The sequence below is a fragment of the Sminthopsis crassicaudata genome, chromosome 4 (genome assembly GCF_048593235.1).
Source record: "Sminthopsis crassicaudata isolate SCR6 chromosome 4, ASM4859323v1, whole genome shotgun sequence".
NCBI classification, from domain to species: Eukaryota; Metazoa; Chordata; class Mammalia; order Dasyuromorphia; family Dasyuridae; genus Sminthopsis; species Sminthopsis crassicaudata.
This window is the reverse complement of record NC_133620.1, coordinates 20,733,502-20,752,439: the sequence shown is the minus strand read 5'-3', so window position 1 is coordinate 20,752,439 and position 18,938 is coordinate 20,733,502.

The window sequence follows — 18,938 nt, the reverse complement described above, 5'->3', positions numbered from 1 at the left end:
ACTGATATTTGTTGATTGACTGTGTGGATGGTCTTCATTGTAAGAACAAGAAGAGTAAATACACAAAGAATGAGGCGCTGTTCAATCCCTAGTCTTTCTCTTCTAGAAATTTCATTTACTCCCAGGATTTCAGTTGTTTTCTCCATGCAGATATTGCTGAGGTATATATTTATATACACTAAGGTATATATTTATAGCCCTTACCTCTCTCTTGAGTGTCAGATACACATCTTCAATCGCATATAGGGATATCCCCATTTGGATCTCCACAGGCACCTAAAAGTTATTATACACAAAGCCAAGCTTATAATCTTTCTCAATAAATCTCCTTCTGGCTTCACTATATTCTTTTCATCCATTTATCAATTAGTCTCCCATTTTTGAAACTGTGGTATTATCATAAAATCAGTGATGGGGTCCCAGAGGCCAATCAGTCTACAGTAAACATGGATTCCTACTACGAATGCTCTTCTAGGATTGTTATTCTGCCATTTCTTGAGGACCTTTGGTGCTAGGGAACCCATCACTTCCCACATTCTGTTCCAATTTTAGATTGTTTTCGTCCTGATGAAGATTTTTCTTACATTGAATGGAAACCTTCCTTTCTTAACTTCTAGCTCTTGTTTCTAAATTTACCTTTTAAAGGCCTTTCTTTGTACCTCTAGAGCAGGGGTTCTCAAACTACGGCCTGGCCTGTGAGCCAAGCCGGGTTCTGGCAAATGGGCTGAGGGGCAGAGACAGAGTGTGAGTTTTTGTTTTTACTATAGTCTGGCCTCCCACAGTCTGAGGGACAGGGAACTGGCCCCCGATTTAAAAAGTTTGAGGACCACTGGTCTAGAGCATAGCTTATATAGCAAGTGCCTAATAAAGCTTGTTGACTTGACTCAACATAGTGTGTGGTACACCTTAAACTGATAAATGTTTGATGACTTTTCGGCCATGTAGAAAAGAGATCAGATCAGCCATCTTGTTTTGGGAGAAGTTCTAGCTCCTGGGGTTCCTGAGTGTTCTGCCAATGGAACCCACTGTCTGGAAGGGCTGTTCACATGGGAGAAGTTTCTAGTGTAGACCTGCTATCCAAGGACATATCCAAGTTCTTAGTTAGCCCATTGCCAGGTTGCTTTCGGGGTGATGAATTTCTTGGCTGCGGCAACTCTCTAAGGCAAGTCGTAACAGGCCTTCCATCTGTATTGTTGAGGGGAGGGCCCAGCTCATGGATCTTTGAGGTGTTGATATATGGAAGAGTTATTATTATTGTTAATATTATTGTAGGGAAATGAACACATTCTGAGCTGAACTCTTTTGGGCATTGTGGAATGTGCCATGTGGGTGGCCAGGCAGCCAACCCATCACTTCTCTTCTCCTTCTTTGCTCTCTCCCTAAAAAAACCCTTTTCCCTCCAGAGAAGTAGAGGCAACACACAGCAGGCTCTCCCTCCTCTGGTACTGCCTGTTGACACATTTATAGCATCATAAAGTAATAGAATCATAGGCTCCATGATTCTAGGAGTCTGTCACTCTGAGTTGGGAGAAGCCATTGAGTCAGTCATCAAATCCAACCTTCATCTAACTCATCTCGAGGGAAGGCCGGGAGGGCAAGCATTTATTAAACATCTACTGTGTGCCAGACATTGGGCTAAGCATTTTAAGAAATGATTTCATTTGATCTTCACTGCAACCCTAGAAGGGAGAGACTAGTATTATCCCCATTTTATGGTTGAGAAAACAGAGTCAGACAAAGGTTAAATGGATTGCCAGGATCACCCAAATGGTAACTGTCTGAGACTGGACTGAAATGTAGGCTTTTCTGACACTGGGACCAACTGCTTCACCCCCTAGTTGCCTTCTGGACCTACTCTAGTGTCCTGGATAAGTAAGTCCAGGTTAGAGAGGGCTCATCACCTCACAAAATGTTCTGTCCTACAGTGGAATAGCTCTGATTCTTATGCTGTTTCCTTGGATCTGTTGCTCTATCAACAAACATTTATAAAATGCTGCCGTGGTGCTAAGAACAGGGGATAAACAGAATAGCAAAAATAATTCCCCACCTAATACTGTAGATATTTTATGCTCTCTAGCTTGTTGTTCAATCACTTTCAATCATGTCCGACTCTTTAAGACCCTCCCCCTTTTTGTTTTGTTTTGTTTTGTTTTAGCAAAGATATTGGAAGAGTTTGCCATTTCCTTTTCTAGCTTACTTTACAGATAAGGAAGCTGATGACTTGCCCAGGGTCACATAACTAATAAGTGAGGTTAGCTTTGAATTCAGCTCTTCCTGACTCAGGCCTGAATATTCAGAGGCAGCTTTCTCTTTCATTCTTCATTTCCAGTTTAAACCCCACTCCCTTCCTTTAACAGAGGGGAAAATTCTGGCCTCTTGACCAACCCATCTTGCCAATGTTCTTGGCTCCTGTTTTTGTTGATTTCTTCCCTGTTTCCATGGGGCTGCCTGCTCAACATGAGCCCACTCTCCATTGCCCGCTCTGAGCCACTCATCTTTGGGGCTTTGGAGATAGGGAAGCACCCCTTCTGGACACAACAACACATCTGTAAAATATTAGTAGTTGAGATAGTAAAATTTTATTTCTCCCTGGTACTCACCCATGACAAAACCAGGGTCATACTTGATGCTCCATTTCTATCCCCCCCCACTCTCTCCACCCCGAGAGACTAGAAAACATCTTTGGGTCATTTGAATAACTGCCAGCTAGCCTCAAAGTCGTTACTTGAGCTGAAGGGACAAAGGCAAGGAAACCATCTGTGAGAGGAGCAAACACAGATAGGTTTGCTCCTCCAGGGTGAGAAAGGATTGTAGAGTTACCCATACTGGGGGATCAAGACTGACTTGGAAATTATAAGAGGTAGTGTGTGTTTACCCTTGAAAGAATATAGGAAAGCTTAAGATGGAAGAATACTAGTCTAGAGATCAATTAATCAGTATTGAATGATTAAATGCTTAGGGCAGCTAGGTAGTGAAGTAGATGGAGTCAGAAGAGTCAAATCCAGCTTCAGTGTGATCCTTCACTTCACCCTGTTTGCCTCAGTTTCCTCATCTGTAAAATGAGCTGGAGGAAGAAATGGCAAAGCACTCTATTATCTTTGCTAAGAAAAGCCCAAATGGGGTCATAAAAAGTTGGACATGACTGGAAAACAAGAGAACAACAACAAAATTAAGTGTCTACTGTGTCCCAGATTCTGTGTGAAATGCTGGATATAAATACGAACAATAAAGCTACTTTGATTGGTAACAGAATGTACTATACTGAAAACTCTGAAGAACTCTTCTCTTTTGGAATATGTGATGGAGATCTGGTTTCCTAGGAAAAAGAATAATTAACACCATCTGTGGGAAGCTGAGAATTACAAGAGACACAATATGGAGGATGGCAGAAAAATCCAACTTCATTTGCTAGGGAATTATGGATAGAATTCAATGGAATTATGGGATAATGTCCAGGATGTCAGGGGAAATGTGAAGGTCATTGGTGACCCTGCCATGTGCTGGGAGTTACACAGATCTACGTGCCGATCCACCAGGCACAGATGGATAGCAAAAATGGTGAGAAGCAAATCTGGAAGGAGGTGATGGGAGACACTTGCTAAGGAGTCATATTAAAGATAGAATCTTCCAGTAATTTACCTAGAACATGACTCTGATTTAAGTGCCAGAGGTGGGTGCTCAACTCTGCTGGGAATCATTGTTCGTAATTGAGTTTCATGGTGAACTTTCATGAGTTCTATAAAAGCCCTGTTAATTTTTCATTGATCTTTTACACAAACCTGATTGCCCTTTGGACTTAATGAACCATTTTCTTGTTTTTTTTTAGATGATATTTTAGGTTGACTGAGTGGGGAGCAATGATTCAGGGAAGTGAAAAATCCATCCGTGTCTATCTGGGTCTTTTGTATCACATGGGAATTGAATCAAAGACTATTTCTCCATCTAGAAAATGGGGAGAGGAACAGCTAATCTCTTTTCTTCTAGGACTATTGAGCATTGATGAGACAACCGTTCCAATAATGTCTTGTAATAATATAATTATTATTACATTATACAATATAATAATTATATAATATATAATTATTATATTGTATAATGTAATAATATAATTATTATATTGTATAATGAGTAGAAGTGCTTTTCACTAAGTTTATTGGAGGGGAAGAGCTGGCTAAAGAGGGAAGCTAGGGATGGTCATGGAGAATGATAATATTCCTTCCCTCGCAGAGTCAACCAAGTCTAGTGGACTGAGCCCTGAATGTAGAGCTAGCATTCGATTCCAGATCTGCAACATCCCTATGTGCTCTCAGTCAAAGAACTTCCTGAGTCTTGATCTCAGTTTCCTTAACTTTCAAAGGAGGGGCCAGATGCAGGGACCCCAGGTGCCTTCCTCACTCTAGATTGCATAAGACTTTGGTTTTTGGCAGATCTTCCCACCTCTTCCCTACTACCCCCTCTTTGTTGACTCAGGGGTTGCTTTTCCTGGTACAATGGGGAAAAAAAAGATGGACTTGTTGTCAAGAGAGCCTTGAATTCAAATTCTATCTCAAAGGACTGGGCCTCAAATAACCTCACTTTTTTTTTTTTTTTTTTGTCTGAAAATGGGGATAATCGATACACCTCATGTGGTTGTTCTGAAGGCCAAACAAGACACTTCGCAAAGACACACACAGCTTCATTCTACTCTGGAAACTTGAGTGAGCTGAGCCTTCATATTGTTTGAATTATGTTGATATGAAAATACAGAAAAGCCTCAGGGAGCTGGCCTTTCCCCTCACATAAAACAAGATTACGACCATATAAATCGCCTTTAAAGGGCGGGCTCTAGCCCACGGCCTGATGCATGTGACTTAAAAAAAATTATTGGCAAACAGTTTAGTTTAAAACGATATCTCTGCTTGGTATTCCCTTTGGACCCTTCCCTCTCAAACTTCACATCTCTATAGAAAAGGTTTCGGGACCTGGGCCTGAGCACTGAGCTTACTATTCCTTTTAAAAATAATAGATTACTCAGGAGAACCTAAACTTAAATTTGGGGGATTACCCCAAAGGGTGCTATACAATAGACTTATTGGACCAAAGACTGGGAGCCAAAAGGAACCCTGGAAAGTAAAGTGCTAGAGAAGAGGGGGAAGGGCCCTTAGAACATTGAAAATGAGAAACTTGGGAACACAAGGTTTTGCAAGGGTGAATGCTGAAAACTCTCATTGCATGTATTTTGAAAAATAAAAAGCTATTATTAGAAAATAAAATTCTTTAGAGAGAAAAAAGGACATAGAATAAAAGGAAACAAAATGGAAAATGTTAACACTAGACAATTATCAATTCAAATGCGACCCCTTTTGGGGTTTTTTCTTGGCAGATAGGGGGGTGTTTGCCATTTCCTTCTCCAGCCCATTTGGCAGATGGAGAAACTAAGGCAAACAAGGTTAAGTGACTTACCTAGGATGACCTAGGTTCTCAAACTATGGCCCTCGGGCCAGATGCAGCCTGCTGAGGACATTTATGCAGGCCCGCTGGGTTATGGCAAATGGGCTGAGGGGCAGAGACAGAGTGTGAGCTTTTGTTTTTACTATAGTCCAGCCCTCCCACAGTCTGAGGGGCAGTGAGCTGGCCCCTACTTAAAAAGTTTGAGGACCACTGATCATAGATAGTAAGTACCTGCAGCTGGATTTGAACTCAGGGAGATGAATCTTCCTGACTCTAGACATGGTACTCTATGCACTGTGCCACCTAACGGCCTGTTAGAATTATATCTTAAAATGTAAAATATGAGAAAAATAGACAATATTAATGTTAAAGGATCCTCAGAACATAGACCGTCAAGAAACAAAACTGAGTATTTTAGAGAAAGAGAAACCCTTAATTAACAGAATGTGAGAATAGAATACAAAAATCAGAAAGATCTTGTATATAGAAAAAGAGCATTTTAGACTGTTGGAAACTGGAACGACTGGAGGATGTGAAAAATAAGACCATGGACTGTTAATTCTGAAGGGTTCTAGGGTTAGAACAGAAGCTCCTTAGAACATAGAATGTTAGAACATCCAGTGGAGAATTTAAGAGCTAGAAGGACTCTTGGAACATAAATGATTGGACCACAGGCTTTCAGAAATCTAAAACGTGTTAGAACTCATCAAGTCTTATTTTATTTTACAAATAAGAATATTGAAGTCTAGAGAGTAGAAGAGGCCTCAAACCATGCAGCTAGTTAGTAGTAAAGCCAACATTCATACTCATATCCCTGGCTTTTAATCTTAAACTTTAATGCGCACACTATTATTTAATCAAATCTTTATCTGATCACTTAGGAATCATGTATTAAAAGCATGATTAGGAAACATAGAAAAGGAAGTTGGGATCCAAATGAGCCAACATGGCTTCATTAAGAACAAATTATAAATATTAACTCCATTTTTTAGACAGGGGTTAAAGAACAAGGGACTGCTGTAGCTATGATTTATTTATATTTTAGCAAAGCGTTTAATTAGCTTTCTAATATTATTCTCATACAATCTGGTAGATTTGAAACTGGTTGAAAGAAAGGAGCAAAGTGTAGCCATTGATATTTTGATATAATTTTGTAGATGTCCCATGAGATGCTATTAAAAGAAAGCCTGAATTGTGCCTTTGTCTTGATTAAAGAGGCAAAGTCAGAAAGTTAAAAGTTTATTCAACATGGCAGAAAATTGTTGGGCGGGCCAGTTCTATTTGAGCTGTGCCCATTTTTTTATAGACAAGGGTAAAGTGACGTCCATATAAAAACAAAGGTTTTTTGATTGGACCACAGAATCATGAGGAGATGAGATTATGTCCCCTCAGCTCCTTCCTAAGTATTTTGATTGGTTCACATTTCAAATAAGGAGATGGGCATTCAACGCCACCATCTTTTTGCAGGCTACATGCATGGATGCCATCTTAGATGACACTCATGGACTCAGGGTTTTAAACAAGATTTTAAAATGCAGTTTCTCATTCTGACTCAGCACAATAACTAAATTTCTTCAACACCTCAGGGATTTGACTTGGCTCTATGTTGTTGAACATTTAATAATAATGCAAATCTCTAGCATTTGTAGAGTGCTTTAATGTTTGCAAAGCTTGTTCCATATCTCTTGGAATATTGGACCTTCCATATGTTATCATTCCATATCTGAAGTGAAATAATCCACATTTCATTGAATAGTCCACATGGAATATTCCAAAGATCTTATTTCCATATTTCAAATGAGATATCTTAATTTTCATTTGATCCTTACAACAACCAAGTAAAGTAGGAACCACTTTATAGGTGAGGAACCTGAAGCAGAGAAAGGCTCAATTAAGAATTTGTCTGGGATCATTCAGTTAGCGAATATCTGAAGCAGATTTAGTACCCAGAGTCAGACCCCTAGTCCAGAATTCTATTCATTATGTCAGTTATCTACTTCATGAGAGTAATCGAAGGACCTCAAACTCATCAGTGGGTTAGAGAGGTGTGTACCCCAAACACGTGAAGACTCCCTCAGTGGACTGGACACATTTATTTATATGTAAATATATTTATATCAAATAACAATTTATTCCAGTGGCCACGAATGCAGTTTAAACAGGTGTTGTGGAGTGTCGGTTAGACATGGAAGACCCAAAGGTTATCCCTGGGCCATCACCAGGATCCTAACTTTTGTCTTGCCATGGGACTTAAATGACTCTGGGAGAGAGATTGAGGCTGATAACTTGGGCTCACTTAAATCCAATTCCCAAACAAGTCAAGACATACCCTCTGATGTCATCGGTTCTCTTAAAAAAAGAAAAAAAAAGACAAACAGGAATAATATCTATTTCCTCTGAGCACTTTGCCGTGGTGGATAGAGGAATACCTATTGTCCTCCATTCTGATAATGGGCAGCCTCAAAGCTAGAAGACCCAGCTTCAGTGCTTTCCCTGACATTTGGGTTGTCCTCCTGGGTGAGCCACTTTACCTCTTAGACGCCCGTCTGAGATCATAATTTGTAGATAAGGGGCCATTGCTTTAGAGGAGGAAATTTTCTCTCTGGGAGTTCCTGACACTGATGAAATTATGTTGGATTAGATTCTGGTTATGAAAAAGTGGGCCTTGCTGATTTGTCGTGAGGAAAACCTGTAGTAAACCTCCAAGTCTGACACAGGAAGCCAGCTAACAATGATTTAACTGATTAATTATGAGTAAATGAATGAACTCTTTCTTCTTGAACCTCTGTTTCCCTACCTTCCAAATGGGGCAAACTGGATGATCCTTTGGAAGCTCCTAGCTCTGCCTCTCTTTTTATTGTCTTTCACATCTTATGAACTGATGCAGCCCACACTTCCTTAACTAAAGTCTCTGCCTGGCCAGAAACTCTGGATAGAAAGGGATCTCCTTGTTCTTACCAGAACACTTTGCTGCCAAGGGAGTTTCCAGGGGAATCTCCCTATCCTGGGGGCTCAGGTACTCTTCAAGGTTGTCACTCCCTGACTTTTCGGTGGTGTCTTCAGCACCAACTTCAGTTTTATGACAAATGCATCTTATGGTCTAACTCTATTTTCAAGTGATACACAGGCTGTATTAGATGGTCCTGGTGTGACAGACCACCGAAGGAGCACGGAGAACAAAACCTCCCTGACCGCTTTATCAAACCAGTCTTTGAGCTCACGCTTCCAACTCCATTTCGAGTGGCAGTTAGGTTCCCAGAGCTCTGTCTTACTCTCCATGATCCATTCCATCTCAGATACACATCTAAGAGCAGGAAAGATTAGACACAACAGTAACAGAAGAAATATAGGCTCCATGACTTTTTGGCCATGTGGCTGCTGGGTAAAGAGATAAACTAGCTATAGCAGGGCCTCCCATTGTCACCGCTAATACCTTTCTTTCCACCCAAGAACCACTGAGTTTTTTCTTTACTTTATCTCTGCCAAGGAAAGGAAAAAGTTGAGTTTCTCCATCATTGTCTTTTGTATGCAAACTTAGTTCTGGCTTGGCATCCATTTTAAGTAAGGAGACAGGAAACAGTCATAAAATACCTGCCTATACTCTGAAGTGGAGAAGGGAGGCCCTCCATCATGCACCATTGCACATTTCCTGAAGCCTGCTTCCCAAGCCTTCTTGTGGGCTGGCACTAGGTGGAATATATGGTGTGTGCTTGAAGGACTGGGCCCCCACTGGGGTCCCAGTTACATCTAAACATATGAATAGGTGATCCTCCAGCCTTCTTTGGAAGACCTTCAAGGAGAGATGCCTTACCACCTTCTGAGAGAGTTTATAGCTTTTTAATTTTTAAAAACCAGCTTCAATTATTCAGAAGTACTTCCTTCTATCATGTCTAAATTTGATTTTTAAGAAAATCTTCTCTTCATTTGGCCCTTTGGTGATAAACAGAAGAAAAGTTAAATTTTTCTTACATATCATAATCTTTCATGTTGTGTCCTGCTTTCTAGAGCCCCCAAGTTGGGGGTGACAAAATGTACCATGCTTTCTAGAGCCCCCACGCTGGGGTGATTAAAATATACTGTGTTAGTGGAGGAGTGATGAGGCGAAACTCCTGAGGGTGGTGGAAATATGGAGTCCATTTATTCCCAGTTCTTTCCCCTTTATATACCCTAATACCAAAACACCACTGGGCATGTGCTAAGTATATACTGTGCAGGTGGGACCACATAAACAACTTGCTTTTGTATGTAGTTTGCCACCTGGTATCACTCTGCTTCAACTACAACACAGGTTGTCATGTCCCCTGACTTCTCAGGAAGGCCGAGAGCCCTTAGGGGAGATGGGGAACTGAACCAGATTGTGAGCAGGTCTTATACCTCACCCAGAGCTCCCCCACTGTCTGTGGCTCTCTACACCTTCATGTACCTGAAGATGGTTATTATATCAACCTGGGGCATCTAGGTGACATGGTAAATAGAGCTCGTCCCTGGAAGTTTTCAACTCTTTGTGACTTCATCTTTTTTCTGAAGTGATTTGCCATTTTCTTCTCCAATTTGTTTTATGGATGGAGAAACTGAGGCAAACAGGGTGAAGTTACTTATTCAGGCTCACACAGTTAGAAAGTATCTGATACCATATTTGAACTCATAAAGATGGGTCTTTGTGACTCTAGGCCTGAGTGTCTATATACTCACTCTATCCCCCCGTGCCACCCAGCTGTCCTGTTGTCAGGAAAACCTAGGTTCAAATTCAGCCTCAGTCACTTGCTAGCTGTCCAATCCTGGGCAAATCAGTTCACTTCAGCTTGCCTCAACTGAAAAATGGAGATAATGACAATACCCACCTCCCAGGGGATTGTGAGGATCAAATGAAATAATATTAGAAAATACTTAGCACAGAGCCTGGCACATTGTAGGTTCCATAAATGTGTATTCCTTTCTCTTCCCTTCCTCCATATCTTTTTTTTTTTTTTTTTTTTTTTTACACATAATTGATGGTGAATCCAACTTCAAGTGTTACCTTTGCCACTTATTGCTGTTTGATAAGTCCCTTCTCTGGACTTCATGGTCCCTTCCCTGTTCTAGCCTTCTCTGACCCACGGGTCCGAATTTGTGCCTCTTATATCGGCCATGGCAGCCACTCTCAGAAGTTTGTAGTTATGGCGTCCTTGGTTTAAGAAAATATTGTCGGTCAAGGTCGTGATTTATTTGTGCTGGTGCTCGGGAACACAATCGACCATAACAGCAGGTTCTTGTGGGAAATCTGGGTCTGCTTTGCAGCAACCTGCTTTACAAGGCTGTTACCCAAAGTCGGCCACCTCTGTAGCTAAATTAGAGGAGACTCAAAGCTAAGAAAGCCCTGCTCGAGGTGACGGGCTGAAATCACCTCCAGACCTTCATTATTAGAAAACTGGGGCCAGAACTGCCACAGCCGAGGCCCATTTTAGACACATAAAGGGAGAGGAGTTATTAGGTGTCATACAAATGGGAAACAATTGGGATCAAATTGTAAGGAAAATGTCGGCAAAGTTCCAAGCAGTCAGATGATTAGAATATAAACCTGTCTTGCAGCACAAGGTGGAAGGGGAAAACAACTCCTTAGGCAGAAACAGATGCTGCTGGCAAAGAAATAGTCACTTCCATTCAACCCAACAAAGGCTGATCAATTGCCTGCAGTGGACAAGGGCCTCCATTAAGGTTCTCTGATGTCCCATCATGGCACTGGAGTCTAAATTCCATGAAGTTCTACTGAGCTGGAAAGGTCTGAGTCTGGAAAGTGGGGACTGTTGGTCTGTCCAAAAAGGAGACCGGTTTAGCTTGGAAAAACATCCCCAGAGAAGTGGCTATCAAGGACTAAGGGATTAATGGGGCAACTGGCAAGCCACAAAGTCATCTTGTGGTTGGGTGCCCAGGCCCAGCTGGACCTCAAACCAAGAACCACTTTGTTCTACCTTGGTATATAAATGTAGGTCTATTGGTGTGCATGTAACTATGTTAGAGAGATATATTGTATATAACATGCAGATTCATAGTAGCAAATCCATCAGAAATGCAAGGAAATCAAGAGTATCATTATTGATATTAATTGTACAATGTACAAAGGTACAATGCAATCATTCTGTACATAGGATTAAGCGAGATCGTGTCTCCTAGACCCAAAAGAGTCCACTTAGTGCAGGACAATGCAGAATGGATAGATTGTTTAGGGGGAAGAGGGAAGTGGAGAATGTGGAGAAAAGTATTGAGGAGAAAGAGAACGACAGAGAGGGACAGGGAAACAGAAACAGAGCAACGAAGGCACACATACAGAGACAGAAATAGAAACAGGGAGACAATGAGATACAAAGAAACAGAGAGGTGGGAAGAGAGAGTGAGGGAGAAGGGAGAGAGAAAGAGAGAGACAGAGAGACAGAGACAAAGAGAGACAGAGACACACACAGAAAGACAGACACACAGAGAGAGACAGAGAAAGAGACAAAGAGAGAGATAGAGAGAAGAAGGGGGAGACAAAGTTTATGCTATATATATATATTCATACACACACATATATCCTTAAAATTGTATATAACAGAAATCAAGACTTTCTTGTAAAATTCCCTTTCTTGTTCTTTTGTATTGATATATTTGTGTTTGTTAATGATTGCTAACTTCATAGTAATAAAGAACTTTATTTTTTCATAAAGAGTAATGGACTTATGGGCTCTTGTCACTTGTGGGACATGTTAACATTGACCAAGTCACTTCTTTCCTTAAAACAACAGCAGTTTCATCTGTAGACATAAAGAGATTCTGTCTCCCTTTTTATTTTATTTTATTTTTTATTATAGCTTTTTATTTACCAGATATATGCATAGGTAATTTTTCAGCATTGAAAATTGCAAAACCTTCTGTTCCAATTTTTCCCCTCCTTCCCCCACCCCTTTCCCCAGATGGCAAGTTGACCCATACATGTTACATATGTTAAAGTATAAGTTAAATACAATATATGTATACACGTCCAAACAGTTGTTTTACTGTACAAAAAGAATTGGACTTTGAAATAGTGTACAATTAGCCTGTGAAGGAAATAAGAAATGGAGTCTCCCTCCCCCTTTTAAAGAAACTCTTTAGGAGATGAAAAGCCCTTTATAAGTGTGAGATATTATATTGTTGGTGTTCTCAGGAAAGTGAGTATTGTAAAACACTGTGATTGGACAGAGAAGGCAGCTTTCTGTTGTGAGTAGGATAGGACCTCCTTGATTCATAGCTGAGAAGGGGGCACACCTCTCCTGTCCTTCTGGGAGGGCAAATGACTTTAAAGGCAGCTGTTATGATGCTGACTTCAGTTCTGGGGAGGTGTGAAGGAGCAGATTTTAGCCAAAAGGAAATTAATTACATGTGACCTGACCCAAGAGGAAAACAGAGCTATAAGAGCCTTGCTCTTCTGGCAGTTCTTTCTTTGCTTTTCTTCCACCTTTCCCCCTAGGAGACTAAAATAGTAAGAAGAAACTGTCTTCCATTCCCCTTCTACCTATTCTTGGAAGGTAGGCTAATGGAGGAAAAAGGTGTATTAAGTATTTCATACGTGTTAAACATTATGCTGAACACTAACCAGGGAGCATCTGAGTGTGCATCTTGTCTCTGTCTCTTTGTCTCTAATCTCTTACTAGGCCTAGTTGTCTGCCTCTGTCTTTATTCCTGTGCCATCCCTGACTGTCTAATTGTCCATGCTAAGAGCTAGGAAATCTATATTGCCTTGGGTGGTCAGCTCTAACTGGGTCCAGGAGAAATCACCTCATTCTATCCTAATTGTAAGAATGCCTATCTGTTCTGTGGAGAAGGAAGGAATTTGGGGCCAAAATAGAACTAGAGTATTTTATGAAATACAAAATGGATAATTTTGATTATATTAAGTTAAAAAGGTTTTGTACAAACAAAACTAATGCAGACAATATTAGAAGGGAAGAAATAAACTGGGAAAAATATTTTTATGGTCAAAGGTTCTGATAAAAACCTCATTTCCAAAATATATAGAGAATTGATTCTAATTTATAAGAAATCAAGCCATTCTCCAATTGATAAATGGTCAAAGGATATGAACAGACAACTTTCAGATGAAGAAATTGAAACCATTTCTAGTCATATGAAAAGGTGCTCCAAATCATTATTGATCAGAGAAATGCAAATTAAGACAATTCTGAGATATCACTACATGTCTCTCAGATTGGCTAAGATGACGTGAAAAGACAAGAACAAATATTGGAGGGGATGTGGGAAAAGTGGTACACTAATACATTGCTGGTAGAGTTGTGAACGGATCCAACCATTCTGGAGAGCAATTTGGAATTATGCTCAAAGGGTTATCAAAATGTGCATACCTTTTATCCAGCAGTGTCTCTTCTGGGTCTGGATCCCAAAGAGATCATAAAGGAGGGAAAGGGACCCACATGTGCAAAAATGCGGCAGCCCTCTTTGTAGTGGCAAGAAACTGGATGTAGTGGCTGCCCATCAGGTGGAGAATGGCTGAATAAGTTATAGTATATGAATGTTATGGAATATTATTGTTCTATAAGAAATGATTAGCAGGCTGATTTCAGAAAAAAAAAAACCTGGAAAGATTTACATGAACTAATGCTAAGTGACATGAGTAGAACCAAGAGAATATTGTACATGGCAATATCAAGATTATGCAATAATCAACTATAATGGACATGACTCTTTTCAACAATGAAGTGGTTCAAGGAAATTCCAATGGTCTTGTGATGAAGAGAGCCATCAGCACCCAAAGAGAGGACTGTGGGGGCTGAGTTTGGATCACAACATTTTTACTCTTTTTGTTGTTGTTTGCTTGCATTTTGCTTTTTTTTTTTCCTCATTTACTTTCCCTTTTTGATCTGATTTTTCTTGTGCAGTGTGATGTTTGAGGAAATATGTATGGAAGAATTGTACATGTTTAACATATATTGGATTACTAGGGGAAGGAGTGAGGGAAAAATTTGGAACACAAGATTTTGCAAGGGTGAATGTTGAAAATTATCTACGCATGTGTTTTGTAAATAAAGTTTTAATAAAAAAGAGTGTGTCTGAAACTTTGGGTTTACTATGAATAATTATATTCTCAATTTATATTGTATTTCTGATGCAGTTTAAAATTTGTACTGAGGCCGGCATTTCCCTGAATGTCCATGTACTTTTTATTCTTTATTAAATATTTTTGTTCCACTCTCCCAAATAAATTTCGATATTTATTCAGTGGGGTCTGGCTCATCAAATGGCTTCATGTCCTTTGCCAAAAAAGAACTAAAGGTCCCAAATGGGAAAGGCAGGCAGTTGTACTGCTCTGATTCTTTCCTAGACTCACAATGAAGGGAATGGTGGAGTGGACTTAGAAAGAGACTAGTTCCTTTAACACTCAGCATGATTGCCTTCTCCCCAGAATCCCAATTGAGAGAATATGGGAGTATTTCACAATAATTCCCTGGAGAGCACATTGCCAAGGTCAGGGCCTGGACAACCTCAGTTAATAAAACAATAAATAGCAAATGGAGAAGAAAGGAGTTCTTCTGTCTGTATTGCTTTTGTTGCTTTTATGTAATAAACTGCTTAGGTTGGAGAAGTAAAGACTCTGTGTGTGTTTGCATGTATATGTGTGTGTGTGTGTGTGTGTGTGTGTGTGTGTGTGTGTGTGTGTGTGTGTGTGTGTTTGGGGAGAAGAATAGAGGAGACCAGTCTTCAGCTGCTGAAAGCAAATTCTATGATTCTGCAAGGATCTCCAGGTGGCAGCTGGATGACCCTTGGTCTGAACTGTCCTCAGAGTCAGTCTTCCTGCAAATATCCTTTGGGGTAAGTCGTCTCTGAGCTCTTTTCCATGTCTGAGTGAAGGGCATTTGATCAGACACTAGAGTGGGAACTTGTAGGTCACTAATTTTAAAATCATGATCCTATGATAAGTACATATACATAGAATAAATATAAATAGTATATTTATAAATATATATATATATAAAAATATATAAATACTATAATATATAAATAATACAAGTGCTAAGAGGACAGTTGGGATAAATCAGTTTTCATGTAGAGGCTGGTGCTTTAACTGATTTTTTTTTTTTTTAAGGCAATCAGGGTTAAGTGACTTGGCCAGGTTCACACAGCTAGTAAGTGTCAAGTCTCTGAGGCCAAATTTGAACTCAAGTCCCCCTGACTCCAGAGCTGGTAGCTATCTTTAGCTGAGTCTTTAAGGAAGAGGAGGATTTGTACCGAGGTGGGGAGGGAGGGAATCTGAGGCTTGGAGTATGGCCAATGCAAAAGAGTGGAGATAGAAGATGGAGCACCATGTGAGGAACAGGAAGAAGGCTTGGAAAGTAGCATGTAATGATATCTGTAAGCTAGATTGGGACCAGGTTGGAAGAATTATAAAAGTGAAATAGATATTTTATTTTATTTTTATTTTATCCTGGAGTTTGTGGAGGAGAGGCCATCAGTTTACTTATCACCTTCTGAGGATATTCATTCTGCTTTGTGACCCTTTGTTGGAATAGAGTGCGAGCTTGGATAAAATGACCTCAAAGACTCTTAGAATCTCTTAGTTGAAGGGGACCACTTGCCATCTAGGGGAGGGGAGTGGGGGGAAGGAGGGGAAAAGTTGCAACAGAAGTTTTTGTGAAGTTCAAGGGTCAAGGAAAATTACCCATGCATATGTTTTGCATATAAAAAGCTATAATAAAAAAATAACATTAAAAAAAAAGAATCTCTTAGTTGAGTTCTTCCTCACTTACATTAAAGAGCAGATAAGTCATTTACTTAAATGGTAAGTCAAGTCCAAATAAGTCATTAGTAATGGGAGAGACTATGATGCTCATGGAAAAGCCACCTTTGGGAGTCAGAAAACTCAGGTTCTAGACCTGGCTCATGCCTCACTTTGTGATATTAGGAAAGTTGCTCCCCCGATCCGAGCCCCAGTTTTCTCATCCATCATACCAGGGATGGAGACCAGGTGATCTCTTGGGTCCCTTCTGGTTGGAACACACTAATTCTGGCCTATTGTTATCACATTTCCAAACAAATGCTACCCTTGGGCCCTTGCCTGCACATGTGTAGGCATTTAATGTTATTATTGCTGTCAATCAATAGAGCTCCGTGGGAGTCATTATCTTGTGATTTTCTCCTTCCTTTCTCCCAAGCCTTATAGTAACCCAGGAGTCAGGGAAAGAAAACTGGACTAGAAACCAAGACACCTGGGTTTAGCTCTTAGCTCAGCCACATAGAGAAGTTAATAAAACTTGCCTAAAGGTACTAAATTGATTAGTCTCATTTATAACGGATTAAATCAATACCACCAACAACCATACGGGCCTAGGAAAAATAGGTCTAGAAAATAATTTAAATCCAAAAGACCCAGAGGCTTTTAGTGGACTGCACCTTCAATATGAGTCTGCCATTTTCTTTGGCTGCCAAAATATCCAAGATAAACTTGGACTATGGGAAGGGAAACTTGGTGTAGAAAGTCTTCTCATGAAGCCCTTCTTCTGGGGAGGCTGTATGACCAAGTCCTGAAATAATCATTTAATAATAAGAATTAAAATGGAGATTCCCCAGAAAACAATGGGAAAGGGCAAGATGAGATAGGTAGAGCAGCAAAGACCAGTAATTTAATGGGCCTATAGTTTTACTGTGAGTAAAACAGCAGTATCGAGGTTAAATAATAAGTGTGTCCAGGATATGCTTAATAGATTCTTTTTTTTTTTTTCCTGAGGCTGGGGTTAAGTGACTTGCCCAGGGTCACAGAGCTAGGAAGTGTCTGAGATTAAATTTGAACTCGGGTCCTCCTGAATTCAAAGCTGGTGCTCTATCCACTTCGCCACCTAGCTGCCCCTGCTTAATAGATTCTTAATTAACTTTTTTCAGCTAGATCACTCTACTAATAACAATGACTGAAGTGACATTTTGATGACTGGTTTACAAAGTCCATTCCTTAAAACAACTCTCTGTGTAGGCAGAGGACAATATTCTTTTTCCAAGAGAGTTCACATTCAAAATCTCAGAGGTGGACAGTCCTTGGCAATCGTACATTTTTTTATCTCCATGTTCTTGGACACTTGCACGGCAGCTTGTCGAAGTACTGAATCAGATCCAACCAGTTGAAGTTAATAAAATGCACTCTTGATCAGAGCCATCAGAAAACAAGATCTATGAGTCACACGAAGCAGTGGCTTGGAGGATGGTTGTCCAATGCATACAGAGATGTCTCTATCAACCCGGATCCTGATTTGGCCCAGAGTCTGGGGATTAAATACCCTGAGCTTCCAGGGAACTAAGTGATGATCTCAGACAACAAAGAATGGAGTGTATATGTAATAGAAAGAGAAAACTAGTCAGTGATATTTTGGGGATGTTGGATCGTGACAGGAATATAACAAACAGCTTCAAGGACTGGGAGAAGATCAAAATACAGAGATTCACAGTGTGCTAAATTAGAACAACAAGTCCAGTTGGGTCTGCTCACATGACCCCCAAATTTAACATCTTTCTGTATCTCAGGGCATTGTAAACTGACATGATGCTGGAGGCTGTTAGCCTTGATCAAAAATGAGCCGTATCAAGTCGGAGTTTTAACAAATTCAACAAAGCATTAGACCTTTCCCAAGTACCCACTTCCCTTAGAGTTGGAAGTTCTAATTCTGCAAACCTGAATAAGAGTTGCTTACTGCATTGATTGATCAATCAATAATAATTTCGTAAGCACTTACAATGTGCCAGCCACTATCCTAAGTTCTGAGTAATAAAGAAAGGCAAAAACATCACCCCTGTCTTCAAGGAAGCTATCTGCCCTGAAGTCCATTGGTATGAGGTTCTTTTCTTATTGGGGGAGATGAAGACCCTGCTCTGAATAAGGGGTGGGGTAGGTTCCTAGCTGGTTCCCCCTCTGAGGATTCTTCAAGCAGGGGTATCTTTAAGGATTCTTCACGTGGGAGGGAGTACCCCATTTTGGAGAATCAACATCTGGGAGCCTCTGGCTTCCAGCGTCAAGAGTGAAGATGGAGGATTCCTCTTGGGGTGGCTGAAGGAGAGGGCTCTGGGAAGGCATTTTTCATCACGTCCCTATCCCTCCCTGCTACCTTAGAGACTTCAAAGTCCTTGGATGAGATCCAGTATCTTCTCTCTTGGGTGAGTTATCTCACTCCCAATGGGAGAGCTCCTTCATTTTATACTGTTTTGCATATATTCCCCAATGTAAACCTTTTCTGATTCCAGTCTTGCCAATTTGTTTAAATGGGCTTTTTGTTATTTGCTATGAGTGCTGATTGTGGATATTTAATAGGAAAGGGGTCAAGCTTGAAATATAGAGCTTGGGGTCTCTTTGTCCCCTTCCCCAAATGACAAAGTATCCAAAGTGAGATGGAGCTCAATTATATCCCCTAGACAAACAATGTTTAAGAGAGCAGCTAGTTTTGCTTCTAACCTGGTAATCCTTCTCTCTGAGGAACACAGAATTAGGACTTCTGACCTTTAAGGGGAAGATGTAACTGACC